Consider the following 24,922-nt stretch of genomic DNA (forward strand, 5'->3'; position numbering starts at 1 on the left):
TACACTATCTAAATGCATATATACATACATATACAATGGAATATTATCTGACCATGAAAAAGAAGGAAGTCTACCATTTGCAACAACATCAATAAACTTTGAGGGTATTATGCTAAGTGAAATAAGTCAGACAAAGAAAGACAAATATTATATGATCTCACCTATATGCAGAATCTTCATATAAACAGGAAGGAGATTGGTATATTTTGGTTACCAGGAGCTGAGGGTGGGGCAAAGAGAGAGATTTAGTCAAAGGGTCAAACTGGAAGCAAATTTCCAGTTATAAGATGAATAATTTCTGGGAATCTAATGTACAGCATTGTAATTATAGTTAACGGTACTCTTATGTACCTGAAAGTTGCTGAGAAACTTAAATGCTCCCATCATAAAAACTAAATGATATTTTCATGTGAGGTGATGGAGGTGGTAACTAACCCTACTGTGGTAATCATTTTTCAATATATATGGTACATGCATATCAAATCATCATATTATACACCCTAAACACTTACAACATTATGTGTCAATTGTATCTCAAGTAGCTGGGGGGAAAGGTGCAAAAAAATAAGAAAATAGAAATAAACTAGAATGAGGAAGGAAGTTATGAAACAAAACAAGGTATATATGAATCTATTATCCAAAAATAGCTAGAGTTGTTTTGTGTATTTAAAAAAAAAAAATAGAGACAGAGTAGAAAAGCGATTGACAGAGGCTGTGGCTTGGGTCAAATAGGGAGAAGTTGTTAAAAGGGTAATACCTTTTAACTATAAGATGAATAGAGTCTAAGGGTCTAATTTAATATGGTGAATATAATTGATAATATCAATTGTGTAATTGAAATTTGCTAAGAAAGTAGATCTTAAACGTTTTCACCAAAAATTAATTAATTAATATGCAAGGTGATGGATGTGTTAATTAATTAGATGAGTGAATCCATTCACAATGAGTACCTATGTCATTATGATGTGCATTTTAATATCTTACAATTTTATTTTCTAATTATACTTCAAAAGTTGAAAAAAGGAAAGTTAAATTTACTTAAGGTTTTAGCACATCCTGTACATTTTAGCATTTTAGCATACACCTACCTGTATATTGTAATCTAATTCAATATAGCTGAAAGTCCCTAGCGTGTGACTTTATAACACTATTTCAGAATGTTAAGTGCCCTCATTAAGAAGATGACATTTAAAAAGCTTTTCATTTCACATGAGGATTCAATCAACATCATACTTAAAGGCCAGTCATTATCGTTTTCTCGTGAACTCGATTTATTATTTTAATGAAATATTTTCATAAATATATGAGCTTTCATTTCAAACTGTAGTGTTGAACTAATTGGTATCTATGTATTTGGTGAATACTTTAAATATATATATCCTATGTGCTGTCTCCTAGGAGAGACAGATATATATATAGGAGAGAGCACATAGGAAATATTTACCTCTTAAGAGGTCCTGAATGTTACTGCCATGCAGTTGCTGTGCATTATATATTATCTAATAGAGGATTATATAAAACAATCACAACTCCAATGATTTTGTGACAGATGATAGACATGTCACAAGAAATATGGTTTAGGCTACTTTAGAAATACATCTAAGAAAATAATTTTGTAATAGAATATATTCCCCATAAAAATCATTAAAGTATTTTATTTTTTTATTTTTTTGGCTGTTCCACGGCATAGGGAGTTCCCCGTCCAAGGATCAGATCCAAGCTGCAGTGGCAACCCAAGCCTCAGCTGCAGCAACACTGGATCCTCAACCCACTTTGCCAGACTGGGGATTGAACCCAAGTTCCAGCACTCCCAAGACACCACAGATCCCATTGTGTCACAGCGGGGACTCCTATTTTATTTTAAATATTATAATATTTTATTTAAAGTAAAGTAAACTATTTAAGGTAAACTATGTTTTCAAAACTCTCTTCACCTGACATGCACATTTTCTCCTTTTCCTTTATTATTTACTGATTTAAAATACAGATATACTTAAAACATTTTATTTCAATTTTCACTTTTTACTTCAAAGACCCAAAACTCTAGCAAGTAACACCATACAATCTCTTTTTTTGGCCATCAGGGGTAAAGTGTGAGAGCAATCACTAACTTCATCATAAAGGTTAGCTCTCAGCTGTCATTGTTTTTATGAAAACAAAGATTCCAATTACTTTGTAATATCACAAAATTGAAGAAATCTCACTTAAAGGGCAAACTCTGGATGATTATCATTATGGCATACATTTCCTTTCACCTTTATTAATGAGTGTTTCTGTGTTGAGATATTTTCTAATTTTCATACCAACATTTTAATACTCCATTTAATCCATGAACTTGGTTAGGAAGAAATTTCTACATTTCGGTATTGCCTGGAGCAAGTGTTTTCAGTCGCTTATATTAACTCAGCTATTGTATTTACTTTTCAGTTCTTCAAATTCAGTTTAATAGACTGAAATCCAAGATTTGCCAACTCTATATTTAGCTCTCATCAGTACACACTTCTTTTTCAAATTCCATTTTCATACCAAGGTTGGATTCTACCTTTCACCTATAGTTTTCCTTGACCACTCCAGCCCACAATGATCTCTTCCTTCTCTGAAATTATAGAACATACTAGGCTTAGGTTAATATTTGGACTAATCAAATTTCTATTTTGAGGACTTAAACATTTAAATTGTATTCACTGAACAGGATATATGCATACCTGCTATTAGGAATTAAGCATTAATCTTCATCATGATAATGAGGTTTTTTTGTTTTGTTTCATTTTGTTTGGTTTGGTTTTGTTTTTTGCTTTTTCGGGCCACACTCGCAGCATATGGAAGTTCCCAGGTTAGGGGTTCAATCAGAGCTAGTCAGAGCTACAGCAGCTGGCCTGCACCACAGCCGCAGTAATGCAGGATCCCCAACCCACTGAGCGAGGCTAGGGATTGAACCTGCATCTTCATGGATACCAGTTGGGTTCATTTCTGCTGCACCACAATGGGAACTCCCGATAATAAGTTTTTTTAATTGTGAATTAGGCTTGACCTAAGAATCAGACTAGGCGTTCCCGTGGTAGCTCAGTGGCTAATGAATCCATCTAGGAACCATGAGGTTGCGGGTTCGATCCCTGGCCTGTTTAGTGGGTTAAGGATCCAGCATTGCCGTGAGCTGTGGTATGGGTCACAGATGAGGCTCGGATCCCGTGTTGCTGTGGCTCTGGCATAGGCCGGCGGCTACAGCTCCAATTGGGCCCCTAGCCTGGGAACCTCCATATGCCGCGGGAGTGGCCCAAGAAATGGCAAAAAAAACAAAAACAAAAAAGAATCAGACTAATCTGGTAGCTATCTGTTGTTACAAAGAACAGCTTACATTAACCATATTTTAATGATATTGCTGTATTTAGAATACATTCTTCAGTACTTTAATAGACAATATTAAATGACCCCCATCTAATTGCTCAAATCATTCAGTCCTTTGAGGTTCTTAGCTTAAAATGTTTACATCAATATGGAGACATATTGAGATTCTTTTAGGACTTTTCTTTACAATTTTTAGGCCCAAAATGTTTTTATGACTTAGTACTCTGGGGTCTCAGCCAATTATGTATTAACATTATCAGGTGTATTGAAGGCTCGTGATTGAGCCCACACTTTTACAAAACCTACAGGTGTTTCTGCAGTCCATTTCTATACAGATTATGATCGGTCTGACACTAAATAAAAATAAAATCAGTCTTCACTATAGAAATTAAATCCAGTACTGGGTTTTTATTTTCTAATCAACAGTATACACTACTAATACTTCAGAAACTTATCCTCCCTCCATTGACTAGTCAATACCTGTCTGTTCATTTATTCTCTATCACACATTGCTTTGTTCTATTTTCTTCATAGACTAGTCACTGCTGAAATTATCTTGTTCATTTATAATCCCCCTCACTCCTAAATACAAACTCTACAAGAGCTGAATTCTACCTGCCTTGCTCACCTAGGTATCTCAGTGCTTGGTACATAGAAGGCGCTCAATAAATATGTGTTGAATTGTACTTTATCAAAGAATTCAACCATTAATAATCTTCCAGTAATAATCTTTAAAAGTTCAATTGAAACCAGTGATATTTGACAGAGATAACAAAGTATCAAAATTACCTATGTACCATTTTTAAAAAGAGGATTCCTAGGCTTTGTACTAAGCATACTGAACCAGAATATCTGGGGGTGGGGAGGGTGCATGCCTCAGGGACCTATATTGTGTGACCTAAATGTTGCCATCTAATACTGATGTAAAATAACTCCACTAAATACATCTGATAGGTGTTTGAGAACAGCTGGTCTAGGCCGCATGCTAGTTTTCCATTCATCAGGTTTTGTAACTTCTGTCTCTGTATTATGTTAGCTCATTCTAAAGCAACAATCCTGAATTTTATGATGTAACCAAAACCCAAAGTTTGGGTAAGCTCAAACTTTTCTGAATTTGCAATTTAATTTAATACCTTCAGTTTTTATAGAAAGGCATTAAGAGAAAACTTGGTTTATGAAAACTTTCTGTGTCTCTCACAAAATTAGTCAAAGAAGTTGTCCTTTGAGTAACAAAATTTTCATTATTTAATGAGTCAGCAATAACTTCCTCCTTAGTTTTAGGTCAAGAAAAAATCTGTCACTCCCAATTAACTTGTATGCTTCTGTTTCTTAGAAAATTATATGGCAGAATATGGTTTCCTTTTGATTTAGCAAGCTCAGAATAAATTTTACTATTTAACTATGGTAACTAATTTATTCCAAGTGTTCAGTAATTTGTGGTTAGTTTCTGTTGTTTCTTTGATGTTTTGAAAGGTATCCTTTAGAATTCTACATCTGATTGCAATGGTTCTTTAGTATATATTTTAATATTTCTAGGCATCACAATCCTTTCTGAAAAAAAGTAGAATATAAATGATAAAAACGGAACTTTTGATGTAGTAGAAATATTCAGTGCTATTTTCTCATGTCTCATTATATGTGTATATGTGCCTGTGTATTAGGTTACTGAAAAACAATAATTTATTGAAAGAGAGAAAACCACCAAACACTTTGCATAGACCCTTGAATATGAGTATTTAATTTGTTCAATGAGGGACTACACATGTGTCAACTAATGATAAATTGCAATTTATACTGAGGAGGCATAAGAACAAGTAGACGATTTGTGAATTTTATCTCTGTAAATGCTTTAATTTCCAATGTCTCTTCGCATGATATTTTATGCCTATGTAGAACTGTGTATCTGTGAAAGATTTTGCAGAATCTTGGTCTCAGGCATGAAATGCAAAAAAAGGTTGATTCAAATATACTTTTGTTTACCAAGAACCACACATCTTCACTTTAAAACTGTTATACTTGGAAATAGAAATACAAATAGAAGTTCAATTTACTACTTAGCTGTCATTTTCCGCTGCAGTTACAAGTGTTTGTTTTTCAGTTAGTGCATCTATCTGACCCCTCTCCAAGCAAAATTTTAGATTTTGTACAGTATTTTTCATAGCGTTATTTTAGCATAACTGTTTGTGAATTCTGGAGACATGCAGTAGTCAGTGTGGAAAGATAGTTTCATTAAAATAATCAACACATCAGGAGTTCCTGTCGTGGCGCAGTGGTTAACGAATCCGACTAGGAACCATGAGGTTGTGGGTTCGGTCCCTGCCCTTGCTCAGTGGGTTAACGATCCGGCGTTGCCGTGAGCTGTGGTGTAGATTGCAGACGCGGCTCGGATCCCGCGTTGCTGTGGCTCTGGCGTAGGCCGGTGGCTACAGCTCCGATTAGACCCCTAGCCTGGGACCCTCCATATGCCGCGGGAGCGGCCCAAGAAATAGCAACAACAACAACAACAAAAGACAAAAAGACAAAAAAAAAAAAATAATCAACAAATCAACAGACATAAGGAAATATAAATCAACACCTCCATTGCATATAAAGACACTCATAAGAAGATATCTCTATAAATGTTGACTTCTCTGAAGAAATAAATAATGACTACTTATGTTTTACAAAGAATGGCTAAGCAGTGTAAAAAAGTAAAAATGAAAGGTTGAGGATCAGAAAAATGTATGTGCTCTAAAAAAACTAAAAAAACATATTTTTAAGTACTTAAACATTGGTAAAATTAGAAATATTTTTATTTACTTTCATGATTCAATTTCATGCAATAACTTTTTGACTGAATCAAATCAGTGAACCACTACATTTTTCACAAGACTGAGGCCATTTCTCCACTGTTAAATTATTTGGCCAGTACTAAACTTTATAAAACTTTGAAATAGCTAAGGTTGTCTATTTACTTAATATATATATTTGAAGATTTTTATGAACTTGTCACCCTTTGAGTTTGACAGTGGTAAGAGAATGTTAATCATGGTGCTTAAATCATTTAAAAAGGGGTTTGAAAGGGCATTTTTATCATAGCAAAGGTAAAAATAGTTTAAAAAAGGAATTCTTTAGAAATTTAATAAAATTGATGGAGAATATGTTAAGTACTATCTAACTATTAAATGCACAAATAATTGGTGTCCCCAGGTGGCTCAGTGGGTTAAGGATCTGGTGTTGTCACTGCTGTGGTGAGAGTCACTGCTGTGGTGTGGTTTGATCCCTGGCCTGGGAACTTGCACAGCCCACAGGTGCAGCCAAATAAACACATGCACAAATAATTAACACAAATTTATTCATAAACTACAGTTTGACTCTTGAAGCTCACAGAAGTATAATACATAACAAATAGAACATATTTCCAAGAAAGGCTAGTTCTAAGATTATAAAATATGTACCATGAGAGTTGATACAGATTAAAAATAAATTATATTGATAAAGGTTTACATAAATTTCTAGATAAATTGTCTGTAATAATTAGGTTATTAAATTCTTATTATGGTACCGCCCTTTTTGAAAACTGTCAACACATCCCAATTTTCTACTAACAGGTACAAAATTGGAACACAGGCATTATCGTTATCAACAGAATGCTATATTCCGCCTCTCACACCTATTTTCCGAATCCCAAAGGGTATGAAATGGTATCTCATTGTGGCTTTGATTAGCATTTCCCTAATGGCTATGATGTTGAGCATATTTTCATGGTTTTATTGACCATTTCTTTATCTTTATTGGAGAACTGTCTATTCAAATCCTTTGCTCATGCATTCACTTCAGTTAGTCTTTTGGTGTTTACTTGTAAGTTTAGTTGTATATGTTATAGATACAAGTCCTGTATCAGGTATATGGTTTGAAAATATTTTTTCTCATTATGTGGGTTGTCATTTTACTTTCTCGTTCATGCTCTCTAGAACATTTTAACTTTGATTGAAGTCCAATATATTAATTTTATATTTTGCTTCTACTTTTGGTGTCATATCTAAGAAACCATTGTGAAATCTGGGAGTTCCCGTCGTGGCACAGTGGTTAACGAATCCGACTAGGAACCTTGAGGTTGCGGGTTCGGTCCCTGCCCTTGCTCAGTGGGTTAACGATCCGGCGTTGCCCTGAGCTGTGGTGTAGGTTGCAGACACGGCTCGGATCCCGCGTTGCTGTGGCTCTGGCATAGACTGGTGGCTACAGCTCCGATTAGACCCCTAGCCTGGGAAATCTCCATATGCCGCGGAAGCGGACCAAAAAATAGCAAAAATAAATAAATAAATAAATAAATAAATAAATAAATAAATAAAGACTTTGGTTTGGAGTTCCCGTCGTGGCGCAGTGGTTAACGAATCCGACTAGGAACCATGAGGTTCCAGGTTCCATCCCTGCCCTTTCTCAGTGGGTTAACGATCCGGCGTTGCCGTGAGCTGTGGTGTAGGTCGTAGAAATGGCTCGGATCCTGCATTGCTGTGGCTCTGGCGTAGGCTGGCAGCTACAGCTCTGATTCGACCCCCTAGCCTGGGAACCTCCATATGCCGCAGGAGCAGCCCAAAGAAATGGCAAAAAGACAAAAAAAAAAAAAAAAAAAAAAAAGAAAGAAAAATGAAATCTGAGGAAGTGAAGATTTACCCCTATATTTTTATTTTCCTAAGAGTTTTATAGTTTTAACTTTCACATTTAAGATCTTTGATTCATTCTGAGGGTTTTTTTTTGTATATGGTTTGAAGTAGGGGTCCAAATTCATTCTTTCGCATGTGGATATACAGTTTTGCCTGTATCATTCTTGAGAAGAATGTTCTTCCCCCTTTGAATGGTCTTGGCAACTTTGTCAAAAATCAATTAACCATAGAAGTATGAGTTAATTTTGTTGTTGGTGTTGTTTCATTCTTTTTCAGATTCTTTTCCCATATAGATTATTACAGAATATTGGGTAGAGTTCCTTGTGCTATACAGCAGGTACCTGTTGGCCAGTTAAACTCTCTATTATATTTTGTTGGTCTATATGTCTCTCCTTATGCGGGTACCACATGATTACTGTAGTTTTGTACTATAAGATTTGAAATCGGGAGTTCCCGTCATGGCGCAGTGGATAACGAATCCGACTAGGAACCATGAGGTGGCGGGTTCAGTCCCTGCCCTTGCTCAGTGGGTTAACGATCCAGCGTTGCCGTGAACTGTGGTATAAGTTGCAGACACGGCTCGGATCCCCCGTTGCTGTGGCTCTGGCATAGGCTGGAGGCTACAGCTCCGATTAGACCCCTAGCCTGGGAACCTCCATATGCATGGGAGCGGCCCAAGAAACGGCAAAAAGACAAAAACAAAAAAAAAAAAGATTTGCAATCAGAGGATGTTCGAGTCCTTGAGCATCATTCTTTTATAAGGTCACTTCAGCTATTCAGTGCCCCTTGTTATCACATATGCATTTTAATATCAAGTTTTCCATTTCTGCAAAAAAAAAAATCTGTAGCAATTTTGGTGGTGACTGCATTGAATCTGTATATTGTTTTAAGAAGTATTAAAAATATTTAAATATTGTTTTCTAATCCATGAACAAATAATACATTTCCATTTATGAATATATGCTTTAATTTCTTTTAGCCATATTTTTTAGCATTGTGATTATATATACGTAACATGAAATTTGCCATTTTAACACATTGTAATTGTATAGTTCAGCAGCATTTAGTACACTTGCATCATCTCTGCTGTCCATCTTGAGAACATTTTCTTCATCCCAAAATGAAAGTCTGTACACACTGAACAATAACTGCTTCAGCCCCTGCTAACCAATATTCTATATTCCTTGTCTGTGAATTTAACTATTATACGTACATAATATAAATTGAACCATACAAATTAGTCCTTTTCTGTCTTAGCATAATAGTATTCAAGATTTATCTGTGTTGCAGCATGTGTCAAAGTCACAATCTTTTCTAAGGCCAAATAATATTCTACTGTATATATATATATCACATTTTGTTTATGCACTCATCAGTTGATGGATATTTGGGTTTTTTTCCATCTTTTGACTATAGAATAATGCTGCTGTGAACATCTTTGAACAAATATCTGCTTGAGTCTCTGCTTTTAATTCTTTGCTTATGTATACCCAGAATTGGAATAGCTGGAAATACAATACAACTAGATTTAACTTTTTGAGGAACTGTCATATAGTTTTCCCCAGTGGCATCATTTTACATATCCTAAGTGTTCTGATTTCTCCACATGTTCACCAATATTTGTTATTTTTCTGATTGTGTTTAGTTCATTTGTCTTTGTTGTGTTTTTTTGCCTTTTGTCTTTTTAGAGCTGCATGCATGGCATATGGAGATTCTCAGGCTAGAGGTTGAATTGGAGCTACAGCTGCTGGCCTACGTTACAGCCACAGCAACGCAGGATCTGAGCCACATCTGCAACCTACACCACAGCTTACGGCAACTCCGGATCCTTAACCCACTGAGCGAGGCCGGGGATCGAACCCACAACCTCATGGTTACTAGTCAGATTCATTTCTGCTCCACCACAATGGGAACTCCCATTTGTTTTTTAATAGCCATTCTAATGGGTACGAGATGATAACTCATTGCAGTTTATTTCAGTTTTAAGTATTGTGTTCACCGTCAAGTTTTCATAAATGCCCTTTATCAGGTTGAGGAAGGTCCCTTCTACTCCTAGTGTCTTATGTTAATCATGAAAAGGTGTTGGCTTTTGTTGATTTTTTTTTTCTGTATCAGTTGAGATTTTCATGTATTGTTTCCTTCATTCTACTAATATGTTTTATTATATCGATTGACTTTTGATTTTTTGCTCAAGCTTCCTGAGATAAATCCCACTTGGTTAATGGATATAATCCTTTGACTATGCTGCTGGATTTAGTTTGCTAGTATTTCATTGGTAATATTTATATCTATATTCATAACAAATGTTTTTTTCTGTTTTTTTTTTCTGGTAATATCTATTTCTGTCTTTATTAATAGGGCAATGCTGGCCTCATAAAATCATTGTAAAGTGTTCCTTCCTTTTTAAATTTTGAAATAGTTTGAGAAGGATTAAAGTTAATTCTTCTTTGAATGTTTGATACAATTTACCAATGAAGTCATTGGTCCTAGCCTTTTCTTTGTGGGAGGTTTTTTGTTTTTAATTGAAGTATTATATAGTTTCAAGTGTACAGCATAATGATTCAGTATTTTTCACAGGTGATAATCCATTAAAATTTAGTATAATATAATGGATATTACCTGTGCAATACCATACAATATCATTCTTGCTTATGTATTTTATACCTAGTCATTTGTATCTTAACCCCTTACCTCTATCTTACCCCCCCCTTCACCTCTCCTGGTAACCATTAGTTTGTGTTCCATATATGTGAGTCTATTTCTGTTTTGATACATCCATTCATTTTTTTTTTCTTAGAGTCTACGTATAAGTGATGTCATAAAGTATTTGTCTTTGTCTGAATAACTTCGCTAGGCATAATATTCTCTAGTTCCATCCAAATTGCTGCAAATGACAGAATTTCATTCTTTTTTATGACTAATATTCCATTATATATCAGATCTTTATCCATTTGTCTGTCTTTTGTTGGACACTTGGGTTGCTTCCATGTCCTGGCTATTGCTGTTAAGAACATTGAGATGCATGTAACTTTTTGAGTTAGTGTTTTCATTATTTTCTAGATGTGTAACCAGGAGTGGAATTGCTGGATCATATAGTCATTTTGCTTTTAGTTTTTTTAGGAACTGAGTTCCATACTTTGTTCTACCGTGGCTTCACCAATTTACATTCCCATAAACAGTGTATAGTAGTTCCCTTTTCTCCACATCCTTGCCAACACCTGTTATCTCTAGAATTTTTTATGTGCTTCAGTATTCTTGAACTAATCCATGTGATACACAATATTAACAAAAGATAAAAATGGTAGGGGAGGGAATGAGATGGACTGAGACTCTTGGGTTAATAGATGCAAACTATTGCCTTTGGAATGGATAAGCAATGAAATCCTGCAGTATAGCACTAGGAACTATATCTAGTCACTTATGATGGAGCATGGTGGAGGATAATGTGAGAAAAAGAATGTATATGTATGTGTGACTGGGTCACTGCTGTATAGTAGATAATTGACAGAACACTGTAAACCAATCATAATGGGAAAAATAAAAATCATTTTTTAAAAAGAAAATAAACTAAGAAATCATTAGGGATCATTTTAAAAAATCATATGTTCATCTTGATATACACAGAAAAAGCATTTGGCAAAATTCAATATCTATTCATAGTAAAAACTCTCATCAGCATTTGTATACAGGGAACGTATCTCAACATAATAAAGGCTGTTTATGACAAACCCACAGCCAACATCATACTCAGTGGTGAAAAGCTGATGGCCTCTCCTCTAAATTCAAGAAAAAGACAAGGATCACCACTTCTACTTAAAATAGTATTGGACAGCAGTCAGGTAAGGAAAATAAATAAAAGGTATCCAAATTGGGAAAAAAGAAGCAAAACTGTCACTGTTTCCATATGACATACTTTATATAGAAACCCTAAAGTCTTCACCCAAAAACCATTAGAACTAGTAAATGAATTCAAAAATTTGTGTGATACAAAATTAGTATACAGAAGTCAGTTGCTTTTCTATACAATAATAGTAAGCTATCATAAAGAGAAGGTAAACCCAAACAAAACAATCCCATTTAAAAGTATATCAAAAAGAATAAAATACCTAGGAATAAACTTAACCAAGGAAACAAAAGACCTAAACTTTGAAAACTATAAGACACTGATGAAGGAAATTGAAGATAATATAAAGAAATTGAGGAGTTCCCACTGTGGCACAGTGGTTAACGAATCCGACTAGGAACCATGAGGTCGTGGGTTCGATCCCTGCCCTTGCTCAGTGGGTCAAGGATCCGGCATTGCCGTGAGCTGTGGTGTAGGTTGCAGATGCAGCTTGGATCCCACCTTGCTGTGGCTCTGGTGTAGGCTGGTGGCTACACCTCTGATTAGACCCCTAGCCTGGGAACCTCCATATGCCATGGGAGCGGTCCTAAAAAAGGCAAAAAGACCAAAAAGACCAAAAAAAAAAAAACTAATTAAATTAGGGAGTTCCCATCGTGGTGCAGTGGTTAACGAATCCGACTAGGAACCATGAGGTTGCGGGTTTGGTCCCTGCCCTTGCTCAGTGGGTTAACGATCTGGCGTTGCCGTGAGCTGTGGTGTAGGTTGCAGACACGGCTCGGATCCTGCGTTGCTGTGGCTCTGGCGTAGGCCAGTGGCTGCAGCTCTGATTAGACCCCTAGCCTGGGAACCTCCATATGCCGCGGGAGTGGCCCAAAGAAATAGCAAAAAGACAAAAAAAAAAAAAAAAAAAAGAAAGAAATGGAAAGATATCCCATACTCTTGGATTAGAAGAATTAATATTGTTGAAATGGTTGTACTACTCAAAGTATCTACAGATTTAATGCAACCTCTATCAAAATTGATTATTTTTCACAGTACTAGAAAAAATAATTCTAAAATTCATGTTGAACCACAAAATACCCAGAATTGCCAAAGAAATCTTGAGAAAAGAGGCTGGAGGTATTGCCCTCCCTGACTTCAGTTTATACTACAAAGCCACAGTAATCAAAACAGTATGTACTGACATATAAACAGGCACATTAATCAATGGAACAGAATAGAGAGCCAGAAATTGAGGCACACTTATATGGTCAATTAATCTATGGCAAATGAGGTAAGAATATACAATAGGAAAAAGACATTTTCTTCAATAAATGGTGCTGAGAAAACTGGAAAGCGGCATGCAAAAGAATGAAACTGGAATACTTTTTTACATCATATACAAACGTAAACTAAAAACATGTATTAAAGGCTTACATGTGAGACCTGAAACCATAAAACTTCTAGAAGAAAACATAGCCAGTATGTTCTTTGACATTGGTCTTTGCAGTATATATTTGTGTATATCTCCTCAAGCAGTGGAAACAAAAGCAAAGATAAACAAATTATACTACATAAAATTAAAGTTTCTTCTTCACAGTGGAAGAAGCTATCAACAAGACAAAAAGGCAATCTACTGAATGGGAGAAGACATTTGTAAACAATATATCCAATAAGGGGTTACTATCCAAAATATATGAAGATCTCATAAAACTCAGCATTAAAAAAAAAATCAATCCAATTAAAAAATGAACAGAGAACTTGAATAGACCTTTTCCCAAAGAATATATACAGATGGCCAACATATGCATGAAAATATTTGGACAACATCTATCTGATTAAAGGGTCGATAGCCAAACTATACAATGAACTTATACAATTCAATAGCAAAAAAAAAAAAGAAAAAAAATCTAATTTTAAAATTAACAAAGTACCTTTATAATTACTTTTCCAAAGAGGACGTACAAATGACCAACAGGTACATGAAAAGATTCTTGACACCACTCATAATCAAGGAAATACAAATAAAAACCACAATGAGATATCACTTCACACTTATCAGACTGGTCATTATCAAAAAGAGAGAAAATAACAATTGTTGGTGAGAATGTGGAGAAAAGGGAACTCGTGCACTGTTAGTGATTTGTAAATTGGTGCTGCAACTATGGAAACCAATATAGAAGTTCTTCAAAAAATTAAAAATAAAACCACCATATGATCTAGCAATTGCGCTTTTGGATATTTACTGAAAGGAGAAAAAACTCACTAATTTGAAAATATATATGCACTTCAATATTCATTCAGAATTATTTACAATAGTCAAGATAATGGAAGTACCCTAAGTGTCAGTAAGGAAAATGTGGTGTGGTGGTGGGGGGTGGAATATTACTTAGACATAAAAATGAAAACTTGCAATGTGTAACAACAAGGAGAGATCTGGAGGTATTATGCTAAGTGACATAAGTAGAATCTGAAAACAAAAGAATATCCAAAGTATACCAAGAACTTACATGACTCAATATCAAAAAACAAACAATCCAATTAAAAAATGGTCTGAGTACCTAAATAGACATTTTTCCAAAGGATACACAGAGACAGCCAACAGATATGTTAAAATGCACTCAACATTACTTTTCAAAACCATGATATCAACTCACTACTCTCAGAATGGCTGTTATAAAAAAGACAATGAATAAGGATTCACTGGGATGTGAAGAAAGGAGAACTGCACAGTGTTATACAAATTTTAAAATATTTTTACATAAACTGTAATGCGAAACTAAAATTGCTGGTTACTCATGAAAATATGGATTTGGGTTTTTTCCCCATTTTAGTTATGTGGTACATAGTAATTCCTCTCATGAATCCATGGATGGGGAAGGCTCTCCATGTATCCCTTTCTTTTTGAGGAGGTATTCCATAAATGTTTAAGTGGATGAATAAATTCCTATACATTTTTTTAGAAAATCTTTCACTTAGCAAGAGACTAAATAGCCTTCAATAAAGGAATTACCTAAATGTGTCTCAAAGATGTTTAGAAAAACCAATTATATAAGAGTTGAGGGGGTAGTTTACCTACAAATATAGTATAAATACAATATGTAGTATGGAAAGCCAAAGATCATCAGGAGAAGGAAGGATTTATTACTTGCAGCAAGTAAGACAACTGGGAATCTTTTCCAAAGCAATGTCTCCCTGAACAAAATTGGGGAAGTTTTAAGCTAAAGATACAAGCAAAATTGGGGAAGTTTTAAGCTAAAGATACAAGCATATTCATGAAGGGCCTTGAGCAGAGGAAATTCGTCATAGAATTGGGGAAAAGTTCGACAGAGTCCAAGCTTTAGTTGATTGTAGTCACAAGGGTCAACATCGTCATTCCATTCTCCACCTAGATGGGGCCTTAGTTCCTGCAGAACTCAAAGATATATATTGTGTGCATTTCTTGAGGAGGAACTAGAACTCCGCTTTATCACTGCACTATTGTTTGACTGCCTTTTCTCTGTTTCTGCATTTCTTTGTTCCCTCAAGAGCATTAATTACCGAGACCTGTTCAGGGGCAAGCATTGTGGCCAGGCTTAGATCACAAAATGGCTTAGGCCTAAAATGGTTTCTCTTATGTCAAGAAAGCCATTCCTGGTTCTCTTCCTCTAGGCACCCCTTAATTTATCTGCTTACAGAGAGGCAAAGAAGAAGCCTTTAGGGCTTTTGAAGTTTTGCTTCTCTCTAAGTTTCTGCAACTATCATTTCAAATACACGTAAAAGAAAATTGGAGCCACGAAATGTCTCTCTTGGGCAACCTTCCAACTTCTGGGATGCCTGAAAAAATCTTATGCATTATAGTTTGTAATAATTATTTATAACCTGATGAAATTTAATATATGGTTAGTCATTATTAGCCTGCCTTTAATATCCAAAATTAATCAAGAAAGAGACCAATGAGACAAGATGCTTTAGAGAGAGGTGGTTTTGTTCAGTAGTTTAAACTCTGGTTCTCTAGAGAAAGACTATCTGGGTTCAAATTTTTATTGTATTGTTTAGCAGCTTTATGACTAGCATTTCATAAATAAATGATGTTTTATTACTGGCATTTCATAACCACTCTGCCCAGCCTATTTCCCTATCAATGAAATTAGTATAGGGATAGAGTTGTTGGGAGGATTAAATGAGTTACTTTACATAGGCTAAGAGAAGTACCTGTGATCATTCAGTGTTAACTATGATTATTATTATTGATATTCACACTGTATCTAGAATTCATTCTAGAACATAAAGATCGCCTTAACATAAGGAAATGAAATTCTCATACTTGCTCCTCACCTTTCTAATAATACGAAGAATAATAAATCAAGATTTGTCTAAGTCTGCTTATATTTCTAGGTGTTACAGGTGTTAACACAGACTTTTCTGGTATAAAACCTCTTCAAAGATGCCAAGACAAATCCAAGCTTAACTTTTACCTGCCCTTAATCCTCTTGAGTTTCTTAATATTCAAAGTTAATTTAACCAAGCTTCAGTGAAGAAAATAAATTATGGCGAGTTTTAGGCATACAGAATACATGCGGAGAGGGGCGAAGATAATGGTTACTTCAAGACAACGATATTCCATTTTGGTTCATATTTATTTTCAGGTGGGTAGAAACATAGGGCACTAGGCTGTAAACATTGTTTCTTGAGAATTTGACCATAAGACCTCCTAAAGAAAGAGGTGGGATGTTCACATGGGTTATAGTGCATATACATCGGCACTTGTATATTGTAGGATCTTGATAAAATTTGCTGAATTGAGTCAATCAGCATTTAATTCCATTTTTTTTCTTTTTTTTGGTGCAGAGGAATCATTCCACAGACAAGAACATCAACTTTATCATGTTTTTCTTCTGTAGAAAAATCTGTTCATTCAAATTTGATTTCTCTTCACTAATTAATCTTAGATAATAGGGCATTATAGCAATAAGGTTCAGATTCAGTTTTGAAAAGAAATAAAATAAAATAGTTTGAAATGCATATGCCCTATGAAGAATATTAATTCAATATCTATTCAAGAATAATATGTAATGAGTACATCAAAACCCAAACTGTTCTCTGTTTATATGAAGGTTATAGTGTTGGTTTGTAAATGATTGTTTCTCATGTATCTTAAAACTGTGTCTTCACTTTAAATCGTATTTATTTCCCTTTGGTTTAATAAACTCTTTTCAGCAGTATCAGTTTACCATTTGTTTGAAATATTACAAATTCCGAATTAGCAAAGTCCAAATTAAAGAGTTTAACAGGACAATTATTATAGTTAATGTTAATATAGAATATATTGATACTTTAGCATTCCATTTAGTCAAAACAAAGGGTGATATGTATTATTCCCAATAGCATATACACATTAATGTATAAACTAGATGATTAACAAGAACCTACTCTATAGTTTAGGGAGATCTACTCAATAGTTTGCAATAACCAATATTGGAAAAAGAATGGATATATAATATATATAATATATAATTATATATCTGATTCCTTTGCTGTACACCTGAGACTAATACAACTTTGTAAGTCAACTATATTCCAATAAAATTTTTAAAAATGATATGTCTCTGAATTAACCATAAGTTAATTATGTAATACAATCTAATAATTTAATGGAAAAAATAAAATAGTTTTATTATCTACTTTCTTAAATTTGAGCTCATTTGATTCTTATGAAATAATTAGAGAGGAATAAGTTATTCATCTGGGGAAAACACAGAAATGAATAAAATCACTAAGCATATTAGAAAAAAGATGTCATTTGGAGGATTAATGAAAATGAGCTTACTGCTTAACCCAATCAAATGAGGGATAACAGAAATTAAAATTTTCAGTGTTATATAAATATCTCAAAATATATGATCCTAACATAATAGATTCTAATACTTTATTTTTTATATTTTTTCTGTCCAAAAATTAGTAAAATTCTAGATCCTTCAGTACTTCCCTGTTGAGCAGTAGGAAGCTTTGAGATGTTTTATGCAGGGTAAAAATGGAGAACTAAAACCTCTAAAAATACATGTACAGTAGAATATTTTATAATTTTTTTGTGAAAATCTGAAATAAGAACCATCTTATGGCTAAAACATGGGAAATAGGACTCAGACATATTTTGTCATAATATTTTTAGGTGGTCTCATTTGCTCTATGGGTTATTGCAATTAAGATAATTTATAATATTACAAGGTATATAATATTTTTATTGTAACATTTTTTTCCATTGGTTCCTCCTGAACACAGTTCAGACATTTAACTCCATGCTCTGTCTTTCTATAAATTTCTGCCCACTTCATCCTCATCTGCCTATATTGCTGGATCTTTGCTTTCTGAGATCTTCATTTCACTTTTCTCCGTAGTCTGTAATGACTGACTAGATCCTGACACATTGCCTTACCTTGATATCTAGGCACCCTTCTATAAGTACTATGAAAGGGAAAACAAAAAACAAACAAAAAAATAACATGTCCCAGAAACATTCAACTTAGTCTAAAAATATATATATTTTTCTTTTTATGGAGTTCCTGTTGTGACTCAGTGGTAACGAACCCAACTAGCATCCATGAGGATGCGGGTCCGTTCCCTGGCCTTGCTCAGTGGGTTAAAGATCCAGCATTGCCATGAGCCGTGGTATGGGTCACAGACACAGCTTGGATCTGGCATTACTATGGCTGTGGCCGGCAGCTGCAATTGCGATTCAACCCCTAGCCTGGTAACTTCCATATGCCACAGGTGAAGCCCCCACCAAAAAAAGCAAAAAAAAAAAAAAAAAAATATATATATATATATATATATATACATATATATATATATGTATATATGTTGCTTTTTATATTCAAATTTAATCAAGCTGTGAGAACCAAATTATTTATGTTTTTTCAAAAGCACATGTGCAATGTATGAATTACATTTATCTTTTTATTCTGTTCACACAACTACATTCTGAAAAATACCACTGTGTTCCTTTTTACAGTCACAGGCCCTGAATATTTTAAACATCTGAAGTCAAAGTATAATCAGATTCATTTGATCCTACAAATGGTTTAGAAATAGGAAAAATATAAGTAGCAAAAAAAAATCAGTGAAGTGATTCTCAGAGAATGACAAAAATGGGTTTAGAGAATTGTACTATACTGGTTTGAATAGGGCATTCTTTTTTTTAATAATGATTTTTATTTTTTTCCATCACAGCTGGTTTACAGTGTTCTGTCAATTTTCTACTGTTCAGTAAGGTGACCCAGTTACACATACATGTATACATTCTTTTTTCTCACATTAACATGCTCCATCATAAGTGACTAGACATAGTTACCAGTGCTATACAGCAGGATCTCATTGCTTATCCATTCCAAAGGCAATAGTTTGCATCTATTAACCCAAGAGTCCCAGTCCGTCTCACTTCCTCCCCATCCCCCTTGGCAACCACAAGTCTGTTCTCCAGATGATTTTCTGTTCGGTGGAATGGTTCGTTTGTGCTGTATATTAGATTCCAGATATGTGATATCATATGGTACTTATCTTTCTCTTTCTGACTGACTTCATTCAGTGTGAGAGTCTCTAGTTCCATCCATGTTGCTGCAAATGGCATTATTTTGTTCTTTTAATGGTTGACTAGTATTCCATTGTGTATATATACCACATCTTCTCAATCCATTCATCTGTCAGCAGACATTTGGGTTGTTTCCATGTCTTGGCTACTGTGAATATTGCTGCAATGAACATGTGGGTGCATGTGTCTTTTTCAAGGAAAGTTTTGTCCAAGTATATGCCCAAGAGTGGGATTGCTGGGTCATATGGTAGTTCTATGTATAGTTTTCTAAGGTACCTCCATACTGTTTTCCACAGTGGTTGTACCAATTTATGTTCCCACCAGCAGTGTAGGAGGGTTCCATTTTCTCCACACCTCCATACCCTCTCTCTGCAGCATTTATTATTTGTGGACTTATTAATGATGGCCATTCTGAATGGTGTGAGGTGGTATCTCATGGTAGTTTTGATTTGCATTTCTCTAATCATCAGTGATGTTGAGCATTTTTTCATGTGTTTGTTGGCCATCTATATATCTTCTTTGGAGAAATGTCTATTCATGTCTTTTGCCCATTTTTCGATTGGGTCATTAGTTTTTTTGCTGTTGAGTTGTGTAAGTTGTTTGTATATTTTATACATTAAGCTGAATAGGGCATTCTTAAATCACTGAGAGGGTGCAATTATTTTAGTTCATCGTTTCTACTTCTGTCACTATGTCATCAGCCATTACTTTGGGTTTGTTGATAGCATCACTCTCTGAAAAGAAAAAAAACCAAGAACACTGTATGTGGCCTAAGTATTCAAATAAAGCCTATTATCAAATCACAATGAAGCCATCCAACTCTATTAGATTAAGATGAAACCCATTATTCTGCTTTTGTTTCTTCTTGTAATTCCTATTTTCCAAGTAGGCTACAAACTAGAGATTTGGTATAGGAGTCTACAAAATATAAATCAATTAATTATCAGTCTGGCAATATTCCTTTTTTTTTTTTAATATGGAACACTTCACAAATTTGCGTGTCATCCTTGAGCAGGGGCCATGCTAATGTTCTCTGTATCATTCCAATTTTACTATATGTGCTGCTGAAGTGAGCACTGGCAATATTCTTTCAAGGAGAAATACCTGTCTTTCCTTTCTGTGTCTCCACTAAAATCTGGTAGTGAAGAACATAGTTTTTTGTTTCTTTTAAAACATCCACGGATAAGTTTTGTTTTTAGAGGCCAATAAATGACACAGCTTCAAGACCCCTATATCCATGAAACAAGTTTGAAAACTAAAGACTCTAAAATGCTGAGGTTAGTAGGTCAGCCCAAGAAATTAATACAATTCCCAAATGACTTCTAAGTGAAGTAATCCCCAGATTTCTTGTCTTCCTACCTTAAAATATCTTGAGCTAAAAAAATGTGATTTCCAGGTCACCAATCCTTACATTTTATCAGTATAATAAATAATTTAAGAAGCTTTCAAAAGTTATTAAGATTTCTGAAATTATAGAACTGTCTCAACAAATTTATCTTTTCTAAGATTTTTTTAGAGTAACTGTAAACTTCACCAGTACCAGCTATTTAGAATACAATACAAAGATCCCAACATTTTCTAAGTTAAATGTGCAATGTAATATAAGTACTTAAATGGTATTGTGGAATACTAGAAGTAATCAGTCTCAGGATCAGACGGATCTTTGTTTTAAAACCTAGTTTTTCATTTACTAGCTATGTAATTTAGGCAATTTTTAAATCTTTCTGAGCCTGAGTTTCCTTATCTGAAAAATAAAGTTTAACTTACAGACTGTGAATATTAAATGGTTTAATATTCGATGTCTAGCATATTGCCTGAATCATAACTGACACTCAATAATCTGATTATGATTATGATTACTATTATACTGGTAATGTACAAGGATGTGTAAGTTTTCCTTTTCTGATAAATGGACACGAAAATAAAAGACTATTTTATACCTACCTTGGAACTTGCACTACAGTTAAAATTATAAAGTACATAGTTCATTAAAAAATTAATTTAGATATATTGCTCTTTGAATTGTGTCTCCTGTTACATACCGACTCTGAAGAGAAAGAGCTCATAACAGATATACCCCATAAGGCAAGAGTCAGTTCTCTCAGCTTCCATTTCAGTCTCACGAAGTCTTTGCTATTATTTTTACAAAAGCTTTTGGAACTGAAAGAGAAAAATCTTTTTATAAATAAATCTTTTCACTTGGTTAGCACGTTAGCATTTATTTTACTCTGCTTGAAGAATTCATATTTGGAAGACATTTAAACATTACCCACAGCAAATATATTAGCATGATACTCAAACTCTTCCTATTACTAATTTAATTATAGTTCATTTAGGCATGTAAAATGGATAGAAAATCTTTAACTATATTTTAGAATGAAAAGAGAGGGGTCACAAGTACAACAAAGAAAGTAGTTATTTAAGTGCTAACATTTTTCTAAAATAATTATCATTAAAATTCACTATCAGTTTTCTTTACTTTGTCCTGTGGATTATTCCTTCATTTCACTAAATTTTACTTCAAAACTAAGAAAGACAACAGCAAAATGAAAGAGCGTTTGAGTATAGTAATATGCAATAAAATAGCATTTGAAGTATAGTAACATTTCAGTTTCCAGCATTATCCTGAGAGGATCTTTTAAAATATATTCTTTTCACTTATATGATGACATGAATAGACTTAGTTTTATATTCTACATATATATCTTTATTACAGTCTCTAATTTTTCATTTGGGGTCTAAATGAGAATATTCATTTTCCCTTTTAATCTACATCTAAGACTTGATCCTGATGTTGACTTAAAATAATTGGTAGCACACTTTTTCACTAAGGTAAGTAGAACTATAATGTATTTATCTACATAGACATAAATTTGGGCAACTTTTGTAAAACAATAGTAAGGTCATATGAAGAAAACCTTGGAAAAGAGGGTGTTAATGATATTTTTATTATATAACAAATAACTTTTGTTGGCAAAACTCATCCTTGGTCCACTGTTGCTGAACAGAAACATGCAGACAGAGTTTTGGGTGAAGGAGAAAAAGGTAGCTTTATTGCTTTGCCAGGCAAAGGAGGCCACAGCAGGCTAATGCCTTAAAGACTGTGGCCTTTCCCAACTTGGAAAGCATTAGGAGGTGGTTTTATAGTTTGGAGAGTAGAAAATAGGGCCACAGATAAGGATCAGGGTAGAGGCAAGCTTGCATTGCCTGTCAAAACTGATGTTTAGTGCCCCACTCAGGACTCATTCTGGTGGTCCTCCTTCTTCTTGGAATGAATAATCCTTATCAGGTAGCTCTTCCATTTGTTGGGAGTTTTAATTCTGCAGAAAGGCTCAAAGATATTATTATGTATATTTCTTAAGGAGGAACTAGGCCCCTGCACCAAGGATGCACTATTGTCTCTTGACTGTTTCTCCCTGGTCTCTGCATCCCCTCCCTTCCCTGATTAGCAACTGCCCTTTGGAACTCAGGGTAGGTCGTGGAGGCTGAGACTTATTCCCTAAAAACAAAAAATGGAAGACACAGAAAGGCTTGTGTGCCTAGGAGCTCTACAGGGCACTAGCTCTGTTACACTTTTTATGATGATACTAAAAAAGGGAAATGAACTACATGCAATCCTGGCAGATTTATAAACATATTGGAAACAAGTATAGCTTTTCACATTTGAAATATTCAATGTGTTTTTATTTTCAGCTCTAACAGTTTTTCTGCTTATGTTAACTGAAACATTTGATAGACATCACAGATTCAATATATTATGAGAAATGTGGAAAATGTGCCTTAATTATGATAACTTATCCAAAAGGAATCCTATGTCAGCCATGTACCAATACTTAGTTGTTTTGCTGTATTACTTGGCAAATTATTATACCAGATTTCATAACTTATTATTCAGCATTTTATAATTGCTCATTTTCTATTACTAGCTTAAAATGTTATTTTGAATAGAAATATTCATACATAATATAAAAACTTAGGTAGAATTACAAATATAATTCCTATAAATAAAATTAATGTATTTTTGTGGACAGGGTTATTCATGATAAAATGTTCTTATATTTTAAAAAAATATTCCTTGTAAAAAGAATTCTATCATTAATGCAGAAAGATAACCTCTGTATTTAACATAAATCACTCACAAATTTCTTGAACTTTATAAAGCAAATGAAGAACATTTAGTATTACCAAGTTCAAGCTCGTATTGCTTGCCACACACAGGCCAGTAAATGAGAGACATAGGTGTTGGGGCAAGGAATATTGACTTTATTCAGAAAGCCAGCAAACTGAGAAGATGGTGGACTAGTATCCCAAAGAGCCATCTTCCTCAAGTTTAGAATTCAGGCTTCTTTTTAAATGTTAAATAGGGAGGGCATGTGGCTGGTTGTCACAAACTTCTCCTTGTTGGAATCTTTTGTTCTTATAGCCAGATATGTTGGCTAGGATACAATGTTCCTGTTCCAACTCAGCAAATGTTATTCTCTGTTCCACAACTTTTTATCTCTACATGAATGAAAAGTGAGGTCTAGACTAGGAGGTAGAGGTTTGAGAATGGACTATCATGTATATTTTAGATTTGCTCTTCTCAGTTACACTAACATTGTAACAAAATACTATCAAAAGTCTTTAGAAAAACATATTAAAACAATAAATTAGCAAACATTTTAATACCATATTAAAAACTGGTTGGGAGACTGTCTACTTCACCTTATTTTACCCACTTACCCATTGGAAACCCCAAATTTATCCCATAAGTCTTTCACCAGCCTCAAACTGAACACATCAATCAATCTTTGTGTCTAAGGGTTTGTCATTGTTTGTATAGATTGTGTGAATGTCTCATCATTTTGATTTTTAAACCTCTTTTCAGCTTTTTGTCCAGCATAGTGTAACCAAAAAAAAAAAAAAAAAAAGTTCCCTTCTGTGAAATAACTCTTTCCTCAAATAAGAAAAAAAAAAAAAAAAAATGCAACAAACAAAAAGATCACCAATTTTTCTTGATCCTCCTGCTGTTTAAATCACAGTGCAATATTCTCTTTCTTGTCCTTATTGTATTTGATTAAATCTGTGATTGTTACTTGTTGCTTTCACTTTTGTTTCGCATATAATCTCTATACTCCAATAAAGTTAGTCAAATGCTGATGCCACACATGCTATGCATTTTTCTGCTGCCAGGCATCTGGCTCAGAACTGCCATTATTTCACTCAGGGAGACCTTAAGAGGGGCCTCACTGAAGTCAAATGCTAACTACTTGCATTCTTCTTGCTTCTTTGTCGGGTCATTGTCAGCCATAATCTAGAACTCTTCAAACTCATTCTGAACAACTTCTTACTATTGACTCAATTCCTGACCTCAGATTTCCCTTTTCTCAGTTTTCATTGCCCCCACCAGGCTTCGTAAATGGTCTGTGATTTTCCTAGTGTTAACCTCTGTTCCTAGTCTACCTTCTACTCTGTTACTTCTACATTCGTTCTAACATATCTGAGAAATCTAGCTGGGAAAAATAATAACAGTTACAAAATTTTGTTCACTTTATTCTCCATTCC

General features: G+C 34.3%; 1 protein-coding gene, 1 long non-coding RNA gene and 1 other non-coding gene across 3 annotated transcripts in view; 1 reads left to right on the forward strand and 2 right to left on the reverse strand.

Annotated features, from left to right (window-relative positions):
* Positions 1-24,922, forward strand: part of KLHL4 (kelch like family member 4) — a 98,019-nt gene that overhangs the window by 27,308 nt on the left and 45,789 nt on the right. The gene's annotated exons all lie outside the window — the stretch shown is intronic.
* LOC110257755 (uncharacterized) overlaps positions 18,983-24,922 on the reverse strand; it is a 93,270-nt gene continuing 87,330 nt past the window's right edge. The window contains exons 4-5 of the long non-coding RNA XR_002340710.2: positions 21,421-21,538; positions 18,983-20,112 (exon numbers count right to left, since the gene is read on the reverse strand). This is a non-coding gene — a long non-coding RNA (uncharacterized LOC110257755). The remainder of the gene's footprint in view (positions 20,113-21,420; positions 21,539-24,922) is intronic.
* Positions 20,349-20,455, reverse strand: LOC146394682 (U6 spliceosomal RNA). Its single transcript, XR_014835949.1, has one exon. It is a non-coding gene; the product is annotated as a U6 spliceosomal RNA (small nuclear RNA).

This window comes from Sus scrofa, chromosome X (genome assembly GCF_054392235.1).
Source record: "Sus scrofa isolate SSC_HxYL_T2T_F1_AM1 chromosome X, Sscrofa_HxYL_maternal_Yorkshire_Landrace_v2.0, whole genome shotgun sequence".
NCBI classification, from domain to species: domain Eukaryota; kingdom Metazoa; phylum Chordata; class Mammalia; order Artiodactyla; family Suidae; genus Sus; species Sus scrofa.